Source organism: Coturnix japonica, chromosome 24 (assembly GCF_054131305.1).
Source record: "Coturnix japonica strain WE chromosome 24, WE-NBRP24, whole genome shotgun sequence".
Taxonomy (NCBI): Eukaryota; Metazoa; Chordata; class Aves; order Galliformes; family Phasianidae; genus Coturnix; species Coturnix japonica.
This window is the reverse complement of record NC_140686.1, coordinates 7,578,096-7,595,601: the sequence shown is the minus strand read 5'-3', so window position 1 is coordinate 7,595,601 and position 17,506 is coordinate 7,578,096. Positions and strand designations below refer to the sequence as shown.

At 47.2% G+C, this 17,506-nt stretch overlaps 3 pseudogenes across 1 annotated transcript; 1 reads left to right on the top strand and 2 right to left on the bottom strand.

Annotated features, from left to right (window-relative positions):
- Window positions 1-2,447: 2,447 nt before the first annotated feature.
- LOC146757252 (feather keratin Cos1-2 pseudogene) lies at window positions 2,448-3,008 on the bottom strand (annotated as a pseudogene).
- Window positions 3,009-7,738: 4,730 nt separating this feature from the next.
- Window positions 7,739-8,790, top strand: LOC146757251 (feather keratin Cos1-1/Cos1-3/Cos2-1 pseudogene; annotated as a pseudogene).
- A 3,107-nt stretch (window positions 8,791-11,897) lies between these two features.
- LOC146757250 (feather keratin Cos1-2 pseudogene) lies at window positions 11,898-13,027 on the bottom strand (annotated as a pseudogene). Its single transcript, XR_014937100.1, has 2 exons — window positions 13,006-13,027; window positions 11,898-12,647 (listed from the first exon to the last, which is right to left on the bottom strand). The product of XR_014937100.1 is annotated as a feather keratin Cos1-2 pseudogene (transcript).
- Window positions 13,028-17,506: the final 4,479 nt, after the last annotated feature.

The window sequence follows — 17,506 nt, the reverse complement described above, 5'->3', positions numbered from 1 at the left end:
TTGATCCTAAAGGCATCACCCACCTGATCAATTGTGCAAAGAAACGAGGGTTGAAATCAGCCCTTTCACTTAATGCTCCAGAAGCCCTGACAACGCCAGGTCCCCTTCTACCTTACAGTGTTACAGTCTTGATGCGCATGGTTCGCAAGCTGTGCAGTGCACTCTGTACACTGTGGGTGTTGGAATGGATGTCAGAGTTACAGGCAATATCAGAAGCTGCTGAGGTTGATCCGCATCATCCAGTGCACGGAACAACCTTACAGCGGCTTGCAGGAAAAGCTAGGGGCTTGACTTCCCCCCAAGGACAGGTAGCTAACTTGGGACTGGGGGATCTTATAGCAACCACAGATGCGATGATTCAAGCATTTAAAAGACTAGCACGGGACACTGAGTCCTTGGTCCCCTGGAGAAATTTTGCTCAGGGGCCAACTGAATCATTTCAGAGCTTTGCAGACAGACTCTTGCAAGCTGTCGAAGGGTCAGACCTTCCTAAGGTGGCCCAAGGCCCGGCCCATATTGGATTGTCTGAAGTAAAAGTCACATGCTGATATTAAAGCCCTATTGAGAGCCACCCTTGATAATTTACAGACCCCAGGAGAGGTGATCAAATATGTCCTAGATAGGACAAAAGGCAGCACCCTTTACTATTGAGGAGTTGGTGGCAGCAATACAAAATGGAATAGTGGGGGCTGTTGTTGCCGCAGTAGGAGCACAGGGTCCCCAAGGGCCGTGCTATAAGTGCGCGGCTGGGATATCACTAGCTGGCTTCACTGACTTCAGGGAGAAGTTGGACAAGGGATAACAGTGGGATGTCGGATGACTAATAGGGAGGGGATGTGTACTCATGAGGACTTCTTGCGATTCCATACTCATAGGTAGTGTTAAAAGGGATACCAGTAACCTTTCAAGTATCTGTGTTTGCACCTTTACCAGCATTATAGGGTGTGATTTCAATTATTCAGTTCCAGTTACTAAATATCAGTTGTTACAGTCTAATTACACAATGGTTCAAGATCTATTACCTGCTCCTATTTGAATGAATCTTGCTTTAGTATGTAAACAATTCCAACATGACGACCTGTACCACTTGCTCAAACGCATTCAAGACAATGGACGGAAAACAATAATTACTGTTCACCATGATGCAGAGGAGATACATCATGTCCTAGAAAGAGTGAAGACGAATGGAGAACACCATTGGTGGGAAGTGCTTCTTGGATGGTCCCTGACTGCGAGAGGACTATTTAATTTTATGCTCCGTCTGTACATGGTGCTGCTTTTCTTGATGCTGTTGTGCCTTATGCTATTGATTGTATTGTATATTAAGGTTTGGCAAACGCTTAGACATGTATCTCATTTAGAATCCCCTAAATATCATCCTGCTTGAATAGGTAGGCGATAAGTGCGTATTGTGCTGTAACGGGGCAAGGCTTTACTGAGTAACGGGAGGGGGAGATGTTGTAGTAGGCGTTAGCGAGGACACGGGATGTGACATGGCAAGACCTCCCCGGCTCTGTCCCCCTATTTGTAATGTAAATTTGAAACACGCTTTTGACACAGCCTTAAGGGGCATAGACAAAGCAAGTAGTGTACTTAAGGTGCTAGTTGCACTGCAATATATGCCAATTGCTGCAACCCCACATTGAGGTCAGTGTTGCGGTTGTCCTGGCAAGGGCAGATAGCAGGCTCCCTGGCAGAATGTGCCACAGATATGGGAATGACTGCTACTACAACTGAGACAAAATCAATCCCAGCAGAGCTGTGAGTGTTGGGAGCTTGTTGAGAGAACAGGGAGGACATGATAACTTCAAGGATATTACGGTCTCATAAGAAAGCTTAATGAACAAGAGAAGAAGAAAAACAAGAACTAGGCCATGGTGAGGGTCACGAGTTGTCACAGTGTCAGGGTGTTATTAGACCATGTATTTGGGAGAAGGCAACGAACAATATGTTGTGCCTTATAGTAATTACCCAATCTTCTTATGCCACGATTGTATCTAGTGAATAAAACCTAGCTTGCACAGTAATAAATATGTATTCAGATGCAAACTCATACTGAGTCATCTCTGAGTTCCACAGTCCAAACTCTGCAGGAGAGGGCTGCTCTCAATATGGCCTTGACTGAAGGATCAGTGCTGGCAGTTGCCTCCGCATCTTGCAAATAAGGAAGGTACATGTTTGCACGCCTTTTCATGAAAGAAAGAGACTTCTCATCTGACCGTTTTAAAAAGGAGACTGATGCATGATACAGAGGCACAAAGAAGGTTGCAGTAAATGTTTAATGAGTCTAAGGAGGAAAGGGAAGTCAGACCAAGTGAAGATTCCAAGGGCAGGGAGCAGCTGGAACAGAAAATAATCTTTTGCCCTCTTCACATGGCAAAGCTGCCGCAGGACAGCCATTAAAGGAGAGAGGCTAGCACTTTGCTCAACCACTTTCAGGGGCCTTCAAAGAGAATTTTTTGGAGAGAAGAAGACAAAAGAGAAAGAAAGAATGGTAGGAGGTGGGAGCAAGCAGACATTGGCCCCGTAGTCAAAGAAGCCAGGATGGCCCCTTCAGTCAGCCCTGACAGCGTAAGCCAGTCATGGTCACCTACTCTGAAAACAGCAACACAAAGTCTGTTCTTCTGTCCAGTGCCATGCTCTGAGACTGTGGGGATCCTTGCCTGGGTCAGTGTCCAGCACCTTTAGCAGGGGCATCTTCTGCCACAGTAGCGGTTGGAAATGCAGGAGAGGTCAAAGCCCCCCGAGGTGATGGGCACTCCCTGACAGCTGAGGATGCTGCCAACTGTGGCAGAGGTGGAGGATCCCACGGCAGTGTTCTGCGGGAAGGAGCTGAGGATGGGTCCGGGCAGGGTCACCACCACGGGAGAGGGCTCGATGGCGATTGTTGAGTCCTGGCACTGCCTGACACAGGGCTCATTGCAGCTGCTAGCCAGAGGGGTTGGGCCGCACGGCTGGCATGGCACACATGGGTTGCAGCAGGACATGTCTTTGGTTTGGCAACACACCTGTTGGGAGAGAGGATTGAATGGAGTAATGGAGAGTCACGATGAGTCTACCATCCTACCAAGAGGGAACCACGCACATGCAGTATCGGGAGTTGGAGGCGGTGCATGGATGATTGTTGGCTTCCTGGTCCCTTCCTACAAGGACCAGATAAAGCCGCCCAGTGCCTATCAAGCAACTTCTTGGACCCTACCCCAGAATCCCCTGAAGGCAGTCCCAACATCCCTCCAGAAGAAAACTTCTGCCTGCTTCCCTTTACCATGACCAGCAGCTCCAAGTTTTGTCATGAAACAGAGCTGCTGGCTGATGAGAGATCTGTTGGTGTCTGGCCACCCGATGAAGACAGAAAGAGACAAGAATGGGACTCACACTCACCTGGTTCCCAAGAAGAAAGAGGCAAGAGTGGCGAATGTGAGACTAAGGAACTGGGCTGCCTTTTATAATCGACTGAAGCTGTCCCATACCCAGAGGTGTCACTTAAAGTTGCGATTATTTTCTGACAAGAACCTCTTGAATGCCAGACATCCTAGGTAATGACATAGACTGTGTGTTTGCTTCCTGCTCTGCACTCTTGTTTTCAGCTTTGTGTGCTTTCCATTCCACACCAAAGACATCTTTTGTGTGTCATGAAGGGAGGCCTAAGCATTCCCACACAAGAAGGAACAGTGTGGGAATCAGACTCATTCCATGTGTTAGAAGAGTTCAGCAAGTGGATATAATGTCAGCTGATTCACTCCTTAGGGTTTCGTAGGAACCTATCTTGCAAGAGATGAAGCATTTCGCATGTGTGATCTAGACCCACTTGACACCTCATGTTTCTGCAAAATTCTTCCCTCCTGGCTTGTCTCCTCATGTTTTTCCTTGTGGTCCATGGAACGGGGTAAAAGGTTGTGTGGAGTACTTTCCACATCTCACAAGAAAGACCGAACAGCCAATGGTGTATCAATAGGGTTTTTTCAGTAAGAAGTAGTTAGAAAAGCAATAAAGACAGCAAGTGAATCTTATGTGCAGACTAACGGGGAATAAACTGGATTTTCCCCATGTTTCTCTCTGGAGCTCCTGCCCTCATAGAGCTCCTTCTTCATTTCCTTATTGTAGTGTCTTTTGTTTTCAAGATGATCTACTGGAAAAAATCGTACATATTTTCCTTTCCATATCAGAAACTCATTTCTTTTAATTCTGAGCATAAATTCTCAGCACTGGTGGGAACCGAACTGTGCATCTGATTCCCCTTCTGTGAAACTCCTTCTTTGCTTTGGTGTGTACTGCTCAGACTGCCGTTAGGATCTTCCAGACCCTTCAGGTTGAAGACAAAAGAGAACTTCCCAGTGGTGGAGGAGGATCTGCTCAGAGATGGTCATGGCAAAATAAATGCACTCAGATCCACAGTCCTGATCGGATTCATCCTTGAGGAATTAGGGAGCTGGTAAGAGTGCTTCACAAATTGCTCTTTATTTTCTTAGAAAAAACTTGCCGAGTGGGATAGGTACCTGAAGACTTGAGGGTAGCCAGGGTCACAGAAGTCTTCAATAAAAGAAAGAAGGATGACCCAGGAAACTGGAGGGCAGTCAGCCTCACCTCCATCCCTGGTAAACAAGATGGAGAAACCTGGTGTGGATGCTATTCAATGGCTGTTGGAAAAAAACAAATTTACCGGAAGTAGTCAACATGGCTTCTCAAAAGAGAAAATGATGCTTGAACAACTCATAGACTTCTGGATGTCATCACTCACTGGGTCGATGAGAGGAAAGTAGCGAATGTGGTGACTTGACTCCAACAAGGCATTTGACACAGTTTACCACTGTATCCTTGTAACAAATTCTGGGAAGTGGAATCTTCCCTAGGAGATTGTGCTGGGTCCTGTTGAAATGTCATAATTAGTGACCGAGACAAAAACATCAAGTCTTCCCTCCGCACATTGTCTGTCAGTGTGAAATTGGGATGAGTGGCTGACACACCAGAGTGCTGTTTGGTCATTCAGAAAGACCTGGAAGAACTGGAGAGCTGGGTGGAGAGGAACCTGATGAACTTCAAGAGAAGCAAATGTGAAGTCCTGCACCACCAGAGGCATCACTGCCTGCACCAGTACAGGCAGGGTTGTGACTTACCATGAACCAGCAGTGTGCACCATGAGCCAGCAGTGTGCCCTTGTAGCCAAAAAAGCCAATGGCATACTGGGGTGTATTAAAAAGAGTGTGTCCAGCAGGTCGAAGGAGGTGATCCTCCCACTCTAGTCTGCCCTGGTGAGGCCTCATCTGGAATATTGTGTCCAGTTCTGGGCTCCCCAGTACAAATAAGACAGGGATCTCTTGGAAAGAGTCCAGCGGAGGGCCACTAAGATGGTGAAGAGCCTGGAGCATCTCCCCTATGAGAAGAGACTGAGGGAACTGGGTCTGTTTAGCCTTGAAAAAAGAAGGCTGAGAAGGGACTTGATCCAGGTTTATAAATACCTGAGGTGTGGGAGCCATAGTGGTGAGGCTGGTCTCTTTTCAGTAGTGCATGGGGATAGGACTAGGGGTAATAGGATGAAAGTACAGCATAGGAAGTTCCGCACGAATGTGCGGAAGAACTTCTTTACAGTGAGGGTGACGGAGCACTGGAACAGGCTACCCAGGGAGGTGGTGGAGTCTCCTTCTCTGGAGATATTCAAGACCTGCCTGGACGCCTACCTTAGCAACATGGTGTAGGGAGCCTACTTTGGCAGGGGGGTTGGCCTCGATGATCTCTAGAGGTCCCTTCCAACCACTACCATTCTGTGATTCTGTGACTTATGGTAATGAGCTCTGAAAAGATGGATGTTTCAAAGCAAGGGGATAAGAGCCTGGCCATAAGTCTGCTGCATGTCCTGGTGGACTGGCAGACCAGAGGTGCCCTGGTTTACATCCGTAAGTGCATGGCCAGCAGGTCAAGCAAGGCCAATTTCCCCACCTGCTCAGTCCTGAAGAATTCACATCTAGAATACTGTGTCTAGTTCTGGGCTCCTCAGTTCAACGCAGACATGGATCTTCTAGAGAGAGTTCAGAAGGGAACAGCAAAGATGATCGGGTTCCTGGAGCATGTACCTTCTGAAGAAAGGCTGAGAGTCCTGAGACTCATCAGGCTGGAGAACTGAAGGCCAAGAGCTTGTCTCATAGGTGTTTACAAATATCTGTAGTGCGTGATATCTGGCAAGGGTTTTAAGATTCTCTTCTATGGCATACTGCAATACAGCTAGGGGCAGCAGAACAGAAACTGGAACATAGGATGTTCCTAGATGATAAGGTCCTCTGAAGATGATCACTAGAGGTCCATTCCAATTCCTGCAACTCTGTGACTCTGTGGTCCTGCTGCTTTTTGCAGAGCTTCTGTTTAAACTCCCTCAGAATCAAAGAATCAAGGATGGCCTGGGCTGGAAGGGGCATCAGGGATCAAGAATCTCCAATCCTCTGCCAGGCAGCGCCACCAACCTCACCATTAACTAAACCAGGTTGCCCAGGGCCCATCTAACCTGGCCTTGAACACCTCCAGGGACGGGGCATCAAAACCTATAAGGGCAGCCTGTTCCAACTCCACATCACTCTAATATTAATGAACTTCCCTCCAACACACAACGTAAACCCTGATGCCTAGGATCAGGATCTACACGGTGAAGCGTAGGAAAAATTCTCATTATACGGTATCATTCTACTCTAAATCACTGTTCTCATCACTCAGGTGGGTATCTACCAGCTGCCTCGATGCCTCCCTCTATTATACATTATTTATTTTTTTTACGAAAACAGATCTCCTCTTACAATGTTTGCTCTTGTGTCTTTTTTATTTGAAGACCACTCTGCACTAGACTGTGCCCCATTCCTTGATCAGAGAGAGAGAAGAGCTGGAGACAAATCATGGCAGCAGAATTTAACAGAGAGAAGGGTCAGCTGAGAGTGCATCACAGTCTGGATCTGGAACACCTCTTCCCAAAAGTTCCCGTAAGAAACCAGATGGAATGACCTAAGCTGACATCTTCTGCCTTTGCTGGACCCTCTTAGCTCATGAAATGAGTGTGTTGCCCACACCGGTGTTTGTTGTGCGGAAATGCTTGGGCTTCCCTTCATCATGTCTCTTAAAAGGTGCCTTCAGTCATGAAGTGACATGGTATAAAGCCAAAAATGAAACTGAATTGCACAGGAAGCTGGCAGACTACCCATATCATTATCTGGGATGATTTGCATTCCGGACAAGAACAGCTCATCAGAAAATAATCACCACTGGAAGCAATGCCTTTGGAGATAGGTCATCTTATGTCCATTATAAAAGGGGTCCCAGTTCCTTGCTCTCACATACACCGTTCTTACCACTTCTGCTTTGGATCCAGGTGAGTTGGAGTCTCCTACCTGTCACTGTCATTCAGCAAAGGAGGTCTTAGCCCAGTGAGTATCTGAGTGAATAACAGAGATGATTCTGTTCCATGCTAAATCCTGGGACTGCTTGTCATGGGGGAGAGAACTGAAGACTTATCTAGGACTCTGAGCCTGTGTGTAGGTAGCTTGTGGACTCCAACTTAGGAACTAGCTTGATAGGCACCGGGGGGAATTTCTGCCCTGCAGAAAGCTAGATATCTGGGATCCGAGAACACCTTGCCTACCGCTTCACATCCTCCAGATGCACAGAGTGAATGGGCATTGGATACTTCACAGCTTGCTGTAAATCTGCTTCTCATATATCCCCACATTCTGCTTCCTTCCTGTTCTATATCCCTGCAGGTGTACCCCGAGACCTGAGACATGTCCTGCTGCAACCCATGTGAGCCATGCCAGCCGTGCGGCCCAACCCCTCTGGCCAGCAGCTGCAATGAACCCTGTGTCAGGCAGTGCCAGAACTCCACCATTGTCATTGAGCCCTCTCCCGTGGTGGTGACCCTGCCCGGACCCATCCTCAGCTCCTTCCCACAGAACACCGCCGTTGGATCCTCCACCTCCGCTGCTGTTGGCAGCATCCTCAGCTGTCAGGGAGTGCCCATCACCTCGGGGGGCTTTGACCTCTCCTGCATTTCCAACCGCTACTGTGGCAGAAGATGCAACCCCTGCTAAAGGTGCTGGACACTGATCCCAGGCAAGGTCCCCCTGGAAATCACAACATGGCAATGGACAGTAGGAGAAACTGTGTGCTGCTGTTTTTGCACTGCAAGACAGAAAGGACAGGGCCAGCTGGGCTTTGCTGATGACATGGAGAAAGTCTACCGGAATTCTCTTTTGCTCCTTCTTCCTATCTAGTATCTTGGTTGTCTTTTTGCCTCAAAGATCACTAATAGTATCTGAAAGGCAGAACTGAGTGACCTCCAACCTCTCTTCATTTCTTGGCCACTATGTGTGGGCCTGCTGTCAAATCTGCCGTAGGACTGGTGAGCAGCTTATTCTCATCACCTGCTGCTCACCACGCTTGACGTCTGCATTTCCAATAATATTTCCATCCTCTGACTCATTAAACACTTGCTGCATACTCTCCTGTGTCCATCTGAGTTTCTCTTTTTGTTGTTTGCACACAGAAGACCTAAGGGGAAAGCCACGGATTTAGTGGGAATCAGCAGCAGAGACTCCACCACTGTTCTAGAGGCCAGTGCAGACCGTAATGATTTCATATTTCTGGCACCTTCTTTTGAAGCTTAAAAAGTAATCCGTGTTTACTCTTTAACCAGCTGCTGATTCTCCTTGCTTTGATGTGTCATTGCTTAGACATGCACCCAAGAGCCTGGAGCACAACATGAGGATTGGTATCTTGAGCACTGACAGCCTGTGTCAGGCCTGGCATTCTGTTACCTCCTGGCTTGGTGAGGGTCAGTGGTGCTCCACTGCAGTCAGTGTGTGGAGCCTTCAGCCAGGCCTCTCTTGGGTCGGGCCTCAGCCTGGATGCCCACTCCTGCTCTGGCCGTGAAATCTTCTACACATAACATACATTTGGCTTACTTTTGGGAAATTTGGGAAATTCAGTGTATCTGAACTGAAGTTATCTGTTATTGACAAATGAAATCTGTAGTACATCAACAGGATCATCTTTTTGTTGTGTTCCCCCTACTCTTGATAATGGCAAAATCCTCAGTGAATAAGTTAGATTATTGATCTCACCTCTCCTATTCCCTGCCTGCCTCCTGTGCCGACTGATGTGCCTCGGGAGACTATCCTTAGGAACATGGGAATGACCAGAGCAGGTAGTCCTTCAAGGACACCTTTCTGAGATCACACTCTATCCCAAAGTGTAAGAAATGATGCAGAGCAGAAGGGAAAGCAGTCTGACTGAGCAAGAGCTTGATGGTCAAACTAGAGAATTATGAGGAAAAGTATAGGCAGTGGAAGCAGGGATGGGTGGCCTAGGAAGAATACAGGCCTGCTGTCCAGATGTGCAGAGGTGCAGTCAGGATAGCCAGGGCACAGGTTGGAGTGAATTTGAGTATCATAGATGAATAACAAGATGAGATACCACAGGTTCAATGGTCAGAAGACATGGGCAAACAAAGACCATCCCCTCTCTGAAAAATGTGTATTTTGAAAAGTCTTCAATAGCCCTTGTTGAAGCTGACACACTCAACCAGTTCTTTACCCAGTCCTCGTTGGTAGTCAAGCATCCCAGGTCTCCCATGTCCTCGAACGTGTTTGTGGTGGTTGGGGAATCAAAATCCCTCCGACTGTAAGAGCAGAGCACATTGAAGACCACCTGATGAGACTGAAAGTGTACCACATTACAGGACTGGCCAGAACAGCTTTTAGTATAGACGGAGATAGTGTGATCGATTGTATCCTCAGCAAATAAGCCAAGTAGACTAAGATGAATGGGGCATGTGATGCGTCAGAGGTAACTGTTAGCATCTAAAGGGATCATGACTAGCTTAAAAATATGCCCATTTGAAATTCATGTAGGTCTTCTGCAAGGGGCTATGTTTGGGTGATTGCAATCCCCTGTTTGTCCACAGTGTGAGAGAACACACTGAGAGTAGGCTTGTGGAGAAGGTTTGCCAGTACCTGAAAATGACTCATAAGCAGGATGGTGTACTAATGGTTTCAGTATTTTTTGTCTTGTCTGTTGCTCTACATACTTCTGATTGCACGGGACATTTCTGGTCACTAGATCTCAGAAGAGAAAAATGGACTATACCTTGTCAAAGACTTCACTTTTCCATTTCTGTTTTCCACTTGGTGGAGGGAAAGTTAAAACTGATTGCCAGTCACAAAGCTGCCCTCTTTCCTCTCACTGCTCCCTTGTTTTCTAGCCTACAGTACTGGAGAAAATGCTTTGGTTTTGAAATCTCACTCTCATTTCATTTGGTTGAATAGCCTTGGTATTATATTGCATAATCTAAAGGTCTGCATTTATATTTAGTAAGAAAAGTGTTCCCCTACATTGTTGCTGTGTTGTATTTTTTTCATCTGGGCCAATCTCCCTGCATTTTCTTTCCCATCTTTCCCCCTCTTCCCTGTCCTGTTTACGTGGCTCTCTTAACTTCCTTCTCAGGGATCTAGCCTGAACAAGGACATACAGTGACATTAATTATTCTAGCTTTCAGAGTTTGGTAAGACCATTAAGGAAACATCGCAGCGGGAAGAGTTGTAAGATTCAGTGATGCAGTGTTCTGTGTCCTGTCTAATCCCTTCCCCAGCAGGTGCATGTCCAGACTAATGTTTAGACCTGCTGTAACCAGGGCCAGTCATGCCAGCCCTGCAGCCAGAATACTCTGGACAGCATCTGCAGTGAGCTCTATGTCAGGCAGTGCCAGGACTCCACCACCATCACTGAACCCTCCTCGTGGTTGGGGACCTTGCTTGGACCTGTTCTGAATACCATCCCACATAAAACCATTGAGAGACTTACAACTTCAACACCCGTATGGAATCCCTCAGCTTGGTACCTCTGTACTCTGGCCCCAACGCAATGCGGCCAAGACTGGACACGGTCTTCCATCCCCTCCTACCATACAAAACATCCTATTGCCCCCAGGAAGCTGGAACACTCCTCAGGATCTTTGGGGAGTCTTGGAGGAGAATCAGGTTCTCTAGGACGGACAGATCAATGCAGTGCTGATGTAACTCCCTTTTGCGTGAGCCCATGAGCTCCTGATCTCTCAAATCATTCTCTTGGCCTTTGCACCTACTCCACTGGGAATTACTGGGAACTGGCTTGTGTGTGTACGTTCATCTGTTCCATCTGCATGGAGAAGGACAGAATGCAGCCTTATTGCAAAGAGTTCTGTCATGACTTGCCCAGCAGCTCTTGCTCAAAGCACCATGCCTCATTCCTGGAGAGATTCACGGCCCCTGACATCTGTACAGGAAAGTCTGAGTAGGTGTTCAGGAGGCAGATTCTGGCATTACTGATATTTCTCGGGAGCATCATGTATAACCTCCATCTGCTCTCCATCTTCTTCGCTAATTCTGATACCAAGCACGGGTGTCCTGGACATGGAGTGTTTCCTGACAACTGTTCATAGATTGTGGTCATCCAAACCAAGCAGGTCTTAATGAACAACTGAAGCAGAAAAACAAGAACTAGGCCGTGGCGAGGGTCACAAGTTGTCACTTTGTCTGGATTTTATTGGACTGTGTAGTTGGGAGAAGGCAACCAACCATATGTTGCACCGTATCCTATTTACCCAATCGTCTTATGCCATGATTGTAATTAGTGTATAAAACCTAGCTTGCAGAGTAATAAATCTGCACTCAGCTGCTAACTCATATTAATTTGTCTCTGACTTTCACAAACCCACGCCTGCAGGACAGGGCAGCTCTAGATGTGGCCCTGACTGAAGGATGAATGTCTATGGTTGCCTCCCCATCTGGCAAATATGGTAATTCCATATTTGTGATCATTTCCATCAAAGAAAGATACTTCTCATCTGACTGTTTGAAAAAGGAGACTGACGCATGATACTGAGGCACAAAGAAGGTTGCAGCAAAAGTTTAATGAGTCTAAGTAGGAAAGGGAAGTCAGACCAAGCGAAGATTCCAAGTGCCGGGATCAGCAGCAACAGAGAAAAACCTGTTGCCCTCTTCCCATGGCAAAGCTGCTGCAGGACACCCATCTAAATGCCCATCAAAGGAGAGAGGCTAGCTGGTCACTCAGCAAGTTTCAGAGAGAGTTTTGTGGAGAGCAGAGGACAAAAGAGAAAGAAAGAATGGGTGGAAGAGAGAATGGGTAGACAATGGCCACGTAGTCAAAGAAGCCAGGATGGCCCCTTCTGTCAGTCCTGTCAGCGTAAGCCAGTCATGGTCACCTACTCTGAAAACAGCAGCACAAAGTCTGTTCTTCTGTCCAGTGCCAAGCTCTGAGATTGTGGGGATCCTTGTCTGGGTCAGTGTCCAGCACCTTTAGCAGGGGCATCTTCTGCCACAGTAGCGGTTGGAAATGCAGGAGAGGTCAAAGCCCCCAGAGGTGATGGGCACTCCCTGACAGCTGAGGATGCTGCCAACTGCGGCAGAGGTGGAGGATCCCACAACAGTGTTCTGTGGGAAGGAGCTGAGGATGGGTCCGGGCAGGATCACCACCACGGGAGAGGGCTCGATGGCGATTGTTGAGTCCTGGCACTGCCTGACACAGGGCTCATTGCAGCTGCTGGCCAGAGGGGTTGGGCCACACGGCTGGCATGGCACACACGGGTTGCAGCAGGACATGTCTTTGGTTTGGCAACACACCTGTTGGGAGAGAGGATTGAATGGAGAAAATGGAGAGTCACGATGAGTCTACCATCCCATCAAGAGGGAACCATGCACATGCAGTATTGGGAGTCGGAGTCAGTACAGGGATGATCGTTGGCTTCCCGGACTCTTTGCCAGTACTCAGATACAGCCGCCCAGTGCCTATCAAGCTACTTCTTAGACCCTAGCACACAAGCCCCATCTTCCCTCCAAAACAAAACGTCTGCCTGCTTCCCTTTACCATGACCAGCAGCTCCAAGTTTTGTCATGAAACAGAGCTGCTAGCTGATGAGAGGTCTGTTGGTGTCAGAGCTATCGAAGATCAAAAAGAGACAAGAAGGGGGCTCACACTCACCCGGTTCCCAAGTAGAAAGAGGCAAGAGTGGCGAATGTGAGACTAAGGAACTGGGCTGCCTTTTATAATCGACTGAAGCTGTCCCATACCCGGAGGCGTCACTTACAGTAGTGGTTATTTTCTGACAAGAACCTCTTGAATGCCAAACATCCTAGGTAATGATATGGACTGTGTGTTGGCTTCCTGCTCTGCCCTGTTATGTTTCCAGCTTTGTGTAATTTCCATTCCACACCAAAGACATCTTTTGTGTGTCATGAAGGGAGGCCCAAGCATTCCCACACAAGAAGGACCAGTGTGGGAATCAGACTCATTTCATATATGGAAGAGTCCAGTAAGTGGAATTGATGTCAGCTGGGTTACTCCTTAGGGTTTCTTAGGAGCCTATCATGCAAGAGATGTACCATCTCCCCAGTGAGATCTGGTCCCACTTGACACCTCATTTTTCTTCAGAATTCTGCCCACATGGCTTGTCTCCTCATGTTTTCCCCTGGGGATCTTGGAATAGGTTAAAAGTACTTTCCACGTCTCACAAGAAAGACCAAACAGCAAATGGTGTATCACTTGGGTTTTTTCAGTAAGAAGGAATTAGAAGAGCAATAAAGACAGCAAGTGAATCTTATGTGCAGACTAATGGGGAATCAGCTGGACTTTCCCCATGTTTCTCTCTGGAGCTCCTGCCCTTGGAGTGCTCCTTCTTGCTTTCTGTATTGTGCTGTCTTTAATTTTATGGATAATCAACTGGGAAAAATTTTACATATTTTCCTTTTCATGACAGAAGCTAATTTTTGCCATGAATAGCATAAATTCTCAGCACTGGTAGGAACCGCTCAGTGCATCCGATTCCCTTTCTGTGAAACTCCTTCTTTGCTTCAGTCTGTACTGCTCAGACTGCTCGTTGGACATTCCAGACCCTCCAGGTCTGAGACAAGGGATGACTTCCCAGTGGTGGAGGAGGAACTTCTCAGAGATGGTCACCCTGTGCCCCAGTGGCGCAGTGGTAGGAATGCCGCCTACACCATACACCATATGGAATGACCTAAGCTGACATCTTCTGCCTTTGCTGGACTCTCGTAGCACATTAAATGAGTGGTAGGAATGCCGCCTTGCAAAATTGGGGCCCGGGGTTTGAATGCCCCCTGTGGCGAAAGTGGTAGAAGTGCCACTCTGCTACACAGATGCTCAAATCCCGGGGGTTGGACTCGGTGATCTCTAAGGTCCCTTCCAACCCGCACAAGACTATGATACTATGAGACTATGCTGATACCCTTGATTCACCCTTGAGAAATTTTGGAGCTGGTAAGAGTGCTTCACAAATTGCTATTTATTTTCTTAGAAAAATCTTGCTGAGTGGGATAGGTGCCTGAAGACTGGAGGGTAGCCAGCGTCACACCAGTCTTCAATAAAAGCAAGAAGGATGGTCCGGGAAACTAGAGGGCAGTCAGCCTCAATTCCATCCCTGGTAAAGGAGATGGAGCAACTTGCTGTGGATGCTATGCACTAGCAGTTGGAAAAAAGAAATCTATCAGAAGTAGTCAACATGGCTTCTGTCACGGGTTACTTAGATTTACCTATGCCCGTGACAGGGGAAGCCACCCCGTGGGCCCCCCTCCCGGGGCCCGGAAAGGAGGGGGAAAAAGGGAGTGGGATAAAACAGTGACAATCTAAGGAGGAAAAACTTATTTTACTAAATATGATACCGAAATACAAGATAACACAATATAATATAATTGAGGCTAACAAATTGAACGAAACAGAGAGAGAGAGTCCCCGAAAACCGAGAGGCCTACTGTGAACTCTAGGCGACACGGCTGGAACGCTTCCCACTCTCCGAGAAGTTCGAGAGAAGAAGGAGGGCACTCCAGCCTGGGAACGAGATTATATAGAGTCCTGGTCCCGTGACTTATCATTACCCCTGTTGTTCTCTGGGATATGTAGTCTTCTTCTGTGGACTGCACATTCAATAGAAGTATCCATACTTTACATGATGTTATGATGTGGAATACTGATACTGATAGCAAAATTACAAAACCATGACATTCCACCCCTTATTCTACATTATTACATCATGGTAAATATATATATACATATATATACACGTATGTAAAATTATGATAGCTAAACAGTAGAATTACATGTAACATAACTAAATGTACAACTATAATAACTAAAATACACTACACATGCAAACATATATACATATAAATACATAAAATTATTGACTGCACTCCCCCAGCATCAAATTCCCTTGTGGTACACATTGAACATCCCCATCCTTCTGCATTACCCACCAAGTGCACCCAGGTCCCTGGGCAAAGACAGTTCCACGGATAGGTTTGCCCTTTCCAGAAGCTGGAAGGACCCAAACAGCTTTTCCCAACATGTTCTTTACATGTACAACAGGGACCTTATCTCCTTCTACAGTGTGTAGGGGGCTAGATTGACTAGGACCATCACGATTGACAGATCCTCTAGTATTCACCAACCAAGTGGCTTCTGCCAGATTCTTCTCCCAGTGCTTAAATGTTCCGCCACCCATTGCTTTCAACATAGTTTTCAACAACCCATTATATCGTTCAATTTTACCAGAAGCTGGTGCATGGTAGGGAATATGATAAATCCACTCAATGCCATGATCTTTGGCCCAAGTATTTATAAGGGAATTTTTAAAATGTGTCCCATTATCAGATTCAATTCTTTCTGGGGTGCCATGTCGCCACAGGACTTGTTTCTCAAGACCTAATATGGTGTTTCGAGCAGTTGCATGGGGTACTGCGTATGTTTCAAGCCACCCAGTGGTTGCCTCTACCATGGTGAGTACATAACACTTACCACTGCGAGATCGTGGCAAGGTGATATAATCAACCTGCCACGCCTCCCCATATTTATACTTTTGCCACCGCCCTTCCTCCCAGAGAGGTTTCATCCTTTTGGCTTGTTTAATTATGGCACATGTTTCACAATCATGAATAATCTGCGCAATAGCGTCCATGGTTAAGTCCACCCCTCGGTCTCTGGCCCACTTATATGTCGCGTCTCTTCCTTGATGACCTGAGGTCTCATGAGCCCATCGAGCTAGAAATAATTCACCCTTATTCTGCCAGTCCAAGTCAATTTGAGCCACCTCAATTTTGGCAGCTTTATCTACCTGATGGTTGTTTTGTTGTTCTTCAGTAGCCCGACTTTTGGGCACATGTGCATCCACATGACGCACCTTTACAACCATATTCTTTGTTCGGGAAGCAATGTCCTTCCATAATTCAGCGGCCCAAACAGATTTACCCTTCCGTTGCCAGTTGTTTTGTTCCCACCTCTGTAACCACCCCCATAAGGCATTTGCCACCATCCATGAGTCAGTATAAAGATACAGCATTGGCCACCTCTCCCGTTCAGCAACATCTAAGGCCAGCTGGACAGCTTTTACCTCTGCAAACTGACTTGATTCTCCCTTACCTTCGGTGGCCTCTGCAACCTGTCGTGTGGGGCTCCACACAGCAGCTTTCCATTTGCGATGCTTCCCTACAATGCGACATGATCCGTCTGTGAATAGGGCATATTTCTTTTCATTTTCTGGTAATTCGTTGTATGGTGGGGCCTCTTTAGCACGTGCTACCTCTTCTGCTGGTGATGTTCCAAACCTTTTATCTTCAGGCCAGTCCATGATTACCTCTAGGATTCCTGGACGATTGAGGTTTCCCATTCGCGCTCGCTGTGTAATCAGCGTAATCCACTTGCTCCAGGTGACATCGGTAGCATGATGAGTGGAGGGAACCTGTCCTTTGAACATCCAGTTCAGCACTGGCAGTCGAGGTGCCAAAAGGAGCTGTGTTTCAGTCCCGACTACTTCGGAAGCAGCCCGAACCCCCTCATACGCGGCTAAGATCTCCTTCTCAGTTGGAGTGTAGCACTCTTCAGACCCCTTATATGATCGACTCCAGAATCCCAGGGGTCGGCCTCGGGTCTCTCCTGAGGCTCTTTGCCACAAACTCCAAGTGGGGCCTTTCTCTCCAGCAGCAGTATAGAGGATGTTCTTTACATCCTGTCCAGTCCGTACTGGCCCCAGAGCTACAGCTCGGGCTATCTCTTGTTTAATCTGTTCAAAAGCCTGCTGCTGCTCAGGGCCCCATGCAAAATCGTTCTTCTTCCGCGTCACCTGATAAAGGGGGCTTACAATGAGGCTGTAGTTTGGAATGTGCATCCTCCAGAAGCCTACTGCACCCAGGAAAGATTGTGTCTCTTTCTTGCTAGTTGGTGGAGACATGGCAGTGATTTTGTCGATCACATCTGTTGGGATGTGACGACGTCCATCCTGCCACTTTATACCTAAGAACTGAATTTCCTGGGCAGGTCCTTTTACTTTGCTTCGCTTAATAGCAAAGCCGGCTTGTAGAAGAATTTGGATGATCTGCTCTCCTTTTGTGAAAACCTCTTCTGCTGTATCACCCCACACAACAATGTCATCAATGTACTGCAGGTGTTCAGGAGCACCACCTTGTTCCAGTAC